Source organism: Canis lupus, chromosome X, assembly GCF_048164855.1.
Source record: "Canis lupus baileyi chromosome X, mCanLup2.hap1, whole genome shotgun sequence".
NCBI classification, from domain to species: Eukaryota; Metazoa; Chordata; class Mammalia; order Carnivora; family Canidae; genus Canis; species Canis lupus.
This window is the reverse complement of record NC_132876.1, coordinates 66,613,946-66,622,484: the sequence shown is the minus strand read 5'-3', so window position 1 is coordinate 66,622,484 and position 8,539 is coordinate 66,613,946.

Genomic DNA, 8,539 nt, shown 5'->3' with positions numbered 1-8,539 from the left:
GGGAGTCAAGCAAACTTATCTGAATTTTGGGGTGGGTCCAGAATTTATTGAGCCCTTTTTTATCATTCTGTTCTTGGGCTGCAGAAGGTATATAGCCTGATCAGATATAAAGGCCAGAACTGTAAAGACTTCTCAGGTTCATCCCCATCCCAACCCAGTCCCCTCAATCCACAGTCTCTGAGGTTTGTTGAAAACCACTGTGCTCTGGAACTGGCTGCTCTGAATGAATGCTAATCCAGGTCAAAAGGAACTCTCTGACCATACACATTGATGTCTATGGCCAGTAGGGGGCAGCTGGACTTTAGAGACTATCACCATCCCCCACCCTTACCTCCACCCCCACCCCCGCCGCCCCACCCCTCCCCTCCAAGGCTAATTTTGAATGGCAGCTTCTACATTTTTTCCCCATAACTTCTCCCTGGAGCCTGAAGTACACTGCAGGGAAGCAGGGAACTTTTCCAATCATCTGACTTACACATAGTCATCAAATTACCCCTCAGTCCAGGAGAACACTCAAATTCAGCTGTTGTGATTTACAGTCTTTGAATGTCAGTACTGAGGACCCTTGGAGATTACCTGGGCCAGGGCTTAGGTTTTATTTTTGTTTTCTTTTTTTTTTTTTCAAATTAAAGGTGCAACTCTTTTGGTTAAAGGGTAGTGATGATGGTTGTCAATGGGGAGCCTAGGGTTCAATTCTGGTCTGAAGAGATGGTGATAGTCTCTAAGGGCAATGTTAGCAACTTTCAGTTCTACCTAGAGCACCTATCTACCAGCCAGGGTGATGATATTTATTTTTTTAATTGACTCACTTTTTTCTTAAATAAATTCACTCTCATTCTATGTAATATCATAGATTTTAATGCTCTAGGCATATTTTTTCTAATTCATATTAAAATACATACACAGCCATTGAAATTTAAGATTTATTTCTGGTAACACCTAAAATTGTCTCATGTTCCTGTATTATACTTTGGGAAATGACACTCTATGACACCAAAGGGCACAATTGGAAAAGTACTCATCCTGGTTTATTATATTGTCAAGTGAAGACAATAAAAGACCTTGAAAGGGTAAGGGACTCACCCAAGGTGACTCAGTGACAGAGCTGGGACTTAAATACAAGTCTATCGATTCCCAGCCCTTTGATACTTTCATTGTACCAGATTCCAAGGGCATTAGGAAGCCTCTCCACCATCCAGACTCTCCTATAAGAAGGAAGGAAAGAAAGAAAAGGAAGAAGGGAAGGAGAAGAAAAAAAAAACCATTGGATTGCTGAATCAGGAAAACTATAGCTCAGGAAGGCTAAGGCAAATGTGGGGTACAATGATTTCTCATGTCTTACTGGGCTAAGTACTTGTGAGGCCCCATCTTCCAAAGCATGGTCTCATTTGCTCATATGCACAAGATGAAATTATAGAGCACTTATCATATGCGTGAGTACACAGGAAGGAGCTCAAATTCCAGTGGGTAAAACAGCTCAGTAAACAGCTGATTAGAGAGTTCGGATGGTACTGCAAGAGGCCAGAGGAAGGCTTGATGGGAGTGAGGAAAGGACGGAGAGGGGACACAAGCCTTGTCCTATGAAAATTCAGCAGCCCCTATTACAGAGGCTCAGTTTTCTCTCCTCTCAACCATGGGGACTGATAGGTGTTAAATACCGTTGAAAGGCTAGGGTTGGCAACCCATTGCCAGACAAAGGCCATAGCCATGTAATCCTTTGCTTTTTTTTCTTTTTTACCACTGATAGTTGTCACCAATGTCGCTTCCTTTCCCTTGCTCCTTCGTCTCATGTACAAACATGGAACCCACCCTCCAAATGGGAATTAACAAATTGAATGTGGCCACAAACTCAACCACGAGAGTATTGAGCTCTGAGTTACGGCTCTTACCAACCTTGTCCCCTGCCCAAACTTGTTCATGAGGCACTTCAGAAAGGAAATGTTGGAAATGGATTTCTAATAGATTATTATCATCTGATTCTGGTAGCTCCATTTGGCGTTTCCTAGTTGGATGGGAAGCTGGAATCCACTCCCACCTCCTTCACACACGTGATCCCTCCCCAGAAATATGAAGATAGGGATTTTGTTGTTTATTGGCTGCAGGGTTCTGAGGGCTACTTTTACCACTTTCTTTGCCCCTCAAAATTTCCAAACCCCTAAAACTAAATCTTCTAATAGGAAGAAGACCTGAAGTATTGCTTCCTTCACAGCTATTTCCTGGATTGGATTTTTCTCAGCCAGGGAAGTGTTCACCCTGAGGGAGCTCCACTGATGTAGGTACCAGGCTTGGCCTTCTTGCTAAAACTGGGCCTCCTAAGGCAATAAGTAGGGAGGGGGACAGACGGCACCAGACTCATTTTTAACTATCTTTCCCTCCTCTCCCTTCAGGACCCTTCTCCTTGTTTGTAGTTTTCCCTCTTTTTTTCTCACTCCATTCATATACGGAGGGCCTGCAAGTACCCTCCCCTTTACCAATCTGATAAATTCATTTGCAGGGGGAAAATTTCTGGATAGATATAAGAAAACCGGTTCAAATCTTGGCTTTTTCATTTACTAGTTGAGTAACTTGGAATAAAATAATTTCACTTTTCTGAGTCTCAATTCCCCTTTGCAAAATGAATATGATGATCCCTGCCTACCTCAGCAAACTGCTGGATAGATCAAAGAGGATACTGGACATGAAGTTGCTTTGTGATGAGCCAATCACAACGCACAGGTGAAAGGTTGAATGAGTCACCTTTATTTGGGGACTGGTATTTTGGAAGAACATAACTTGAAGAAAGCAACCACTAATACAGCATTTTAAAAATCAGGGCAGTATGGTCTAGTGGGTGGAGGATCAGGCCACTTTACTGACTTCTTTATTATTCACTTGACATGTTATTAAACATCTACTATGTGTTAGGCACTCTTCTAGATACTGGAGATAGAAATCCATCCCTCCATTAAACTGACATTCTTTTTTTTTTGTATATTTTTTTATTGGAGTTCGATTTGCCAACATATAACATAACACCCAGTGCTCATCCCATCAAGTGCCCTCCTCAGTGCCCATTACCCAGTCACCCCAACCCCCTGCTCTATTAGTATCCAAAACATATAAAGAACTTATAATCCTCAACACCCTAAAAATGAATAATCCAGTTAAAAATGGGCAGAAGACATGAATAAACATTTTTTCCAGAGAAGACATCCAGATGGCCAACAGACACATGGAAACATGTTCATCATCACTCACCATCAGGGAAATGCAAATCAAAACTACAGTGAGATATCACCTCACACCTGTCAGAATGGCTAAAATCAGTAACACAAGAAACAGCAGGTGTTGGTGTGGATGTGGAGAAAGGGGAATCTCTCACACTGTTGGTGGGACTACAAACTGGTGCAGTCACTCTGGAAAAGAGCATAGAGGTTCCTCAAAAAGTTAAAAATAGAACTACCCTATGACCCAGAAATTGCACTTCTAAGTATTTACCCAAAGAATAAAAAATTACTAATTCAAAGGGATACATGAACCTTAGTGTTTATAGCAGCATTATCTACAACAGGCAAGATACAGAAACAGCCTACATGTCCATCAACTGATGAATGGGCAAAGAAAATGTGATATATATAATATAATATAAGTGATATATATGCAAATTAATATGTATATTATTCAGCCATAAAGATGAATGAAATCTTGCCGTTTGCAATAACGTGGATAGAGCTAGAGAGTATTATGCTAAGCAAAAGAAGTCAGAGGAAGACGAATGCCATATGACTTCTCTATGTGGAATTTAAGAAACAAAAAAAAAACAAGCATAGGGAAAAAGAGAGAGAGATAAGCAAACCAAGAAACAAACTCTTTTCTTTTTTTAAGATTTTACTTATTTATTCATGAGAGACACAGAGAGAGAGGCAGAGACATAAGCAGAGGGAGAAGCAGGCTCCTCGCGGGAAGCCCCATGCTGGACTCTGGTATCATGCCCTAAGCCAAAGGCAGACGCTCATCCGCTGAGCCACCCAGGCATCCCAAGAAACAGACTCTTAACTACAGAGAACAAACTGATGGTTACCAGAGGGGAGGTGGGTGGGGGGATGGGTTAAATAGGTGATGAGGATTAAGGAGTGCGCTTGTGATGAGCACTGGGTGTTGTATGGAAGTATTGAATTACTATATTGTACACTTGAAACTAATATTACACTGTATATAAACTAACTGGAATTTAAATAAAAACTTAAAAAATAAACTGACATTCCAGGATCATGGTAGGGACTTAGAAAGAAGAGCGCCTAATCCTCAAGCTTAGAAAATTGGATCCAAGGTCTCTGAACCTCAGGGCTATGGAAGAGCTTTCAGTAACTTCATTTAATCCTCATACAAAATCTGTTTTAGCAGTAGTTCAACAATATCAACCATTTGCCAAAGCCCTGTGCAGATCCAAAGAAATATATATCATGTATTCAACAAGCATTTAATTTTAAAAAAGTGTTTATTAAGTGCCTAATGTGTGTTTGTCATAATGTATATGTGGGAATATCAAATGGAAGAGGGTGTACAGAATTAAACAAGGTGGAATTTCTGCCCTCTGGAGAGTTGCCAGCCTAGTGAGGGAGGCGATTACAAAGATATAAGTCCCATGACACAAAGTTAGAGTTGCTCTAACAAATAGTTTAACCCGGTAATGGGTGAAAATAGATGCCCAATAAAAGTGAAATATTATAATTGAGTAAAAAGTGCTATGGGAATTCTGAGGAAATATTTAGATGGCCTAGGATATAGAGAAAGCTTTGTCAAAGAAGTGACATTCGAGTTGGGTCTTGAAGGTAGAATAGATTTTTATTAAGTAAAAAGGGAAGTAAATCACCCATCAGAATTGTAATAAGTAAAAAAATGACAGTTTCAAGAGGATAAACAAATGTTTGGTAAACATATGAATAGGTACTTTTAATTAGGTAAATGAAATTAAAACCACAATGTCATTTGCACCAAAATAAGTAAAATGGAAAAGATAAATAGTATCAAGAATTGTCAAGGATGTGGAGCAACTGCTAGTGAGAGTACATATTGAAATAATCACTTCAGAAGACGGTTTGGCAGCATCTATTAAAATGTGAAGCTAGGCATGCCTTATGACCTAGTAGTTCCACTTCTTAAGTATACATCTAACAGAAATATATTTTTATATATATGCATATATAATATATGCAAATATAAATATATATATATGCAACAAAAGACATGTTCATAGCAACCCCATTTATTATAGTCAAACACTGGAAACAACCCAAATGTCCATGTCCTTATAGTATATTCATTCAACAAAATAATATGCAGCAACACAAATGAATATACTATTGCTATACACAACATGATGATTCTCATAAACATAATATTGAGAGAAAGAAGCCAGATACGAAAGAGTACACAATGTATAATTCCATTTATATAAAATATAAAATAGGCAAAATTAATCTATACTATTAGACATTAGGATATGGTTACCATTGCCACAGAAGGAGAGGTTGTAACTCTAAGTAGGCACACAGGGGGCTTCTGGGATGCTGGTAATGATATGGTTGCTATGATATGGAGGCTGGTAAAATGAGAGTGTTCCACTTGTGAAAATTCAGTGAGCTTTACACATCTACTTTTCTAAATAAAAGAGCTAAGAATGAAAAGATAATTAGCTAAAGGAATCAAAAGGGGGAAACACAAGTCTTTTCAACAAATGGTAAAGAATAATTGGATATCCATATGAAAAAAGAAATGAACCTCAACCCTTACCTTACATCATACACAAAAATTAGAGATGGATATGTCTAAACATAAAACTTGAAATCATAAAGCTTTTAGAGGAAAACAGGAGAATATAACTTGGGGGTAGGTAAAGATTTTTAAAACGATCACAGAAAGCAATACCCAAACAAACAAACAAAAAGAGACTAAATTAGACTTCCTCAAAATTAAAATGTCTGCTCATCAAAAGACATTGTCAAGAAATCAGTAGGCAAACCATAGAGTGGGAGAAAATTTTGCAAAACATATATTTGACAAAGGACTGGTATCTGGAGCTCCCTGAGTGGCTCAGCGGTTTAGTGCCTGCCTTTGGCCCAGGGCATGATCCTGGAGTCCAGGGACCAAGTCCCGCATCAGGCTCCTTGTGTGGAGTCTGCTTCTCCCTTTGCCTGTGTCTCTGCCTCTGTGTGTGTGTGTCTCTCTCATGAATAAATGAATAAAACCTTGGGATCCCTGGGTGGCGCAGCGGTTTGGCGCCTGCCTTTGGCCCAGGGCGTGATCCTGGAGACCCGGGATCGAATCCCACGTCGGGCTCCCGGCATGGAGCCTGCTTCTCCCTCTGCCTGTGTCTCTGCCTCTCTCTCTCTCTCTGTGTGACTATCATAAAAAAAATAAAAATAAATAAAAATAAATAAATAAATAAATAAATAAATAAAACCTTAAAAAAAAAAAGGACTGGTATCTTAGATATGAAAAAACACCTCCTACAACTTAATAATAATAAATAATCCAATTTAAAAGTGTACAAAAGGGCAGCCCCGGTGGCGCAGCGGTTTAGCGCCGCCTGCAGCCCAGGGTGTGATCCTGGAGACATGGGATCAAGTCCCACGTCAGGCTCCCTGAATGGAGCCTGCTTCTCCCTCTGCCTGTGTCTCTGCCTCTCTCGCTCTCTCTCTCTGTGTCGCTCATGAATAAATAAATAAAATCTTTAAAAAAGTGTACAAAATATTTGAACAGACACTTCACAAAAGAAGATGTATGATTGACCAATAGGGACATGAAAAAAATACTTAACATCATTAGACATCAGGGAACTGCAAATTAAAGCCACTTGCACAGTCACTAGAATGGTTAAACTATTTAAAAAAAAAAACTGTAAATACCAAGTATTGGTGAAGATATGGAATAAGTGGAACTCATATACTGCTGGCTGGAGTGTAAAATGGAATAACGTCTTTTGACAGAGTTCTGGCAGTTTCTTCTATAGTTAGACATATACCTTACTCAATGACCTAACATGTCCACTTCTAGATGTCTACCTAAAAGAAATGAAAATATGTCCATGAAAAGACTTGTATACAAATGTTCATAATAGCTTTATTCATAATAGTTCCAGACTAGAAACAGCCCAGCTGCCCACCAACTGTTGAATACAATGCAAATACAATGGAATACTACTCAGCACAGCATGGCTAAATCTCAAAAGCATTATGTTGTGAAAGACACCATACTCAAAAGGCTACATACTATCTTGTTCCATTTATATAAATCTCTATAAAAGACAACTAATCCATAGTGGTTGTTTTAAAAACGAGGCGGGAGTTTGAGAAGGAACATGAGGGAAGTTTCCAGGGTGATGGTAATGTTCTATATCTTGATAAAGGTTTGGGTTATAGAGACATATACATTTATCAAAACACAGCAAATATTCCCTTAAGATTGATGTATTCCATTGTATGTAAATTTTACCTCAAAAGAAAACAATGCAAAAAATTGAACTCTAGCTAGTAATATACATGCTTCTGCATATATATATATACAAATATTTTTGTATTGGGAAAAATGTGTATCGATGTCTTTAATTTACTTCAAAATGCATTAAAAGTAAGATGGATTGATATAGGTCAGTGGGGAGTTAGATGGACAAATATGTGTTAAAACAAATATAGTAAAAATATTAATGGTAGAATCCAGTGGTGGGTATGTAGATGTTAATGGTAAAATTATTTCAATTTGGGGAGGGAAAAGTTGCAAAAAAAAAAAAAAGAGAGAGACATGGACATTTGGGGTCGGTGAGTAGGAAAGAGTTCTGTGCTGTTTCAGTTTACATCCCATTGTGGGAAGTGGCCTAGGAACCAATGGAGAGTTGAACAGGACCTGCATAATGAGGGCCCCAATGTGGCAGCCCAGGAGTTAGGACTTTATTCTTTAGGCAATAAGGAGCCTTCTCAGATTTTTAAGCAGTTGAATGACATAATAGGAGGTAATGTGGCATGGAGAAATGTCCTGTGGTTAGAGCTAAGAGACAAGGGTTCTGGTCCCACTCACAGCTTTCTTTGGGCAAGTAGGTTAACATCTCCAGGTCTCGGGAAGTTTTAACAAAATAAACTCCTTCTACTTATCCCTTCCTTCATCCAAAAAGAGGCCCTAGAAAAACAGCTTAGTCAGGCACAGAAGGAACTCTGTAAATATGTACTGAGGAGAATAAGCTGTCTCTTCTTTGTTCTTTCCCTCCACCCAACTCCCTTGCCCCCTGCCCCTTGCACCCTTTCCCCTGCTCCATTTGAATAATTTTTCCTGCCCTTTAACTGGCTTTATTTATCTGCAGGGTCAGCAAGTTGGACTTGAAACTTGGCCTCTGTGCCAGACTATACCAGTCACTCTCTTCTAACTCAGTTGCTTATACCTGGTTCTGGCCCTAAGGCCCACTAATGTTTCATTTCTCTAGAAACTTTCTGTGCAAGATCCTCAGGGTTCCTAATGGCTCTAGGTCAGTGTCTATCTTGGATTCTGAGAAATATTCCCCAAAGAGGTG